The sequence below is a fragment of the Stegostoma tigrinum genome, unplaced genomic scaffold (genome assembly GCF_030684315.1).
Source record: "Stegostoma tigrinum isolate sSteTig4 unplaced genomic scaffold, sSteTig4.hap1 scaffold_357, whole genome shotgun sequence".
Classification (NCBI taxonomy): domain Eukaryota; kingdom Metazoa; phylum Chordata; class Chondrichthyes; order Orectolobiformes; family Stegostomatidae; genus Stegostoma; species Stegostoma tigrinum.
The window spans coordinates 15001-17500 of record NW_026728285.1 but is presented as its reverse complement, the minus strand read 5'-3'; positions in this window follow the sequence as shown (position 1 = coordinate 17500).

Below are 2500 nucleotides of genomic sequence, written 5' to 3'. Positions count from 1 at the left end.
ACCTCCGAGAGCTCTTTGGCATGCACACGAGTTCCAAATTGCCGCCCACCGTCTTTGGAACCGTTCCTCGGGCCCGTCTCAAAGTGGTCCCGAGCCGCCATTTTGTTCTAAAAAACGTGTTCCCGAAAATCTCCGGGTACCCCGCCAACCCCCCCGGCCGAAAATGACGAGTTGCACTTTGGGGGCGAATTTGAAATTTCAGTCCGACGATGAGGTACCGAAAGCCCGCAAACGGTACTCGGATCGTCCCCCTTGCCGACTTCCGTGATTTTTCAAAGTTAAAGTTTTCGGGCTGCGGACACTTTATTGCAACGGGGCAAGGCGCCGGGGCGAATTCCCACCCCTCCAGCGGGGCCCTGGAACTCCAACCCGGCGTGGATTTTCGGATTTTTCCCCTTCCCCACCGACTTTCCTCCGCTGACACTTAGAATTTTTTTTGACACTTAGAATTTTTTTTGACACTTAGAATTTTTTTGACACTTAGAATTTTTTTTGACACTTAGAATTTTTTTTGACACTTAGAATTTTTTTTGACACTTAGAATTTTTTTTGACACTTAGAATTTTTTTGACACTTAGAATTTTTTTGACACTTAGAATTTTTTTTGACACTTAGAATTTTTTTTGACACTTAGAATTTTTTTTGACACTTAGAATTTTTTTTGACACTTAGAATTTTTTTGACACTTAGAATTTTTTTTGACACTTAGAATTTTTTTTGACACTTAGAATTTTTTTTGACACTTAGAATTTTTTTGACACTTAGAATTTTTTTTGACACTTAGAATTTTTTTCTAAGTTTTTCCTTCTGGTTACTGACTTCCCTCGTCGGGCACGGGGATTTTCGACTTCCTCCTCCCGACCGAGGGGCCTCATTTTCGGGCATTTTCCTCAGATTTCCAAGCATTTTTAGACACTTTTCCCGACTTTTCCTGCTTACTGATTTCACACTTTTGGCCATTTTTATGCATTTTCCCGACTTTTCCTGCTTACTGATTTCACACTTTTGGCCATTTTTATGCATTTTCCCGACTTTTCCTGCTTACTGATTTCACACTTTTGGCCATTTTTAAGCATTTTCCTGGTTACTGATTTCACGCTTTTGGACATTTTCGGAGGTTCTGACGGCTTTTTCGCCTTACTGCTTCGGACATTTCGGGCACTTGGCTGACTTTTCCCGCTTACTCCTTCCGGGCTTTTACTCATTTTCGGAGGTTCTGACGGCTTTTTCGCCTTACTGCTTCGGACATTTCGGGCACTTGGCTGACTTTTCCCGCTTACTCCTTCCGGGCTTTTACTCATTTTCGGAGGTTCTGACGGCTTTTTCGCCTTACTGCTTCGGACATTTCGGGCACTTGGCTGACTTTTCCCGCTTACTCCTTCCGGGCTTTTACTCATTTTCGGAGGTTCTGACGGCTTTTTCGCCTTACTGCTTCGGACATTTCGGGCACTTGGCTGACTTTTCCCGCTTACTCCTTCCGGGCTTTTACTCATTTTCGGAGGTTCCGACGGCTTTTTCGCCTTACTGCTTCGGACATTTCGGGCACTTTGCTGACTTCTCCACCTTACTCCTTCCGGGCTTTTACTCATTTTCGGAGGTTCCGACGGCTTTTTCGCCTTACTGCTTCGGGCACTTTGCTGACCTTTTCCCGCTTACCCCTTTCAAGGTTTTGGACGTCTCCGGTCGGGTCCGCGCCCCTCGCCCGGGCCGGAACGCCTCCCCGCCGGCCGAGTTCCTCGGGGTCGCCCCCTCGCCCGGGAAAAACCGCTCCCCGCCGTCCCACAGCACTCCGACTCGGCCAGGCAGCCTCACGGGCACAGCGACTCCTGCCCACCTCGGGAACCGACGCCCCGCTCGGGCTCAGGCTCCGAAAAACCACCACAGCGGGGCAGCTACCCTCAATGCAGCCGAAATTCAAACTCCTCCCCTCCGAAAGGCGCGCCTCACCCGGCCACGGCCTCGGAACTGCTCCCCTTCCTCGGGATCGGCCCCTCGCCCGGGAAAACCCGCTCCCCGCCGTCCCACAGCACTCCGACTCGGCCAGGCAGCCTCACGGGCACAGCGACTCCTGCCCACCTCGGGAACCGACGCCCCGCTCGGGCTCAGGCTCCAAAAACCCACAACAGCGGGCAGCTACCCTCAATGCAGCCGAAATTCAAATTCCTCCCCTCCGAAAGGCGCGCCTCACCCGGCCACGGCCTCCAAATCGCTCCCCTTCCTCGGGATCGCCCCCTCGCCCGGGAAAACCCGCTCCCCGCCGTCCCACAGCACTCCGACTCGGCCAGGCAGCCTCACGGGCACAGCGACTCCTGCCCACCTCGGGAACCGACGCCCCGCTCGGGCTCAGGCTCCGAAAAACCACCACAGCGGGGCAGCTACCCTCAATGCAGCCGAAATTCAAATCCCTCCCCTTCGAGAGGCGCGCCTCACCCGGCCACGGCCTCCAAATCGCTCCCCTTAGGCGAAAATTAAGCCCCCGTGGCCGATAATACCCCTCCTT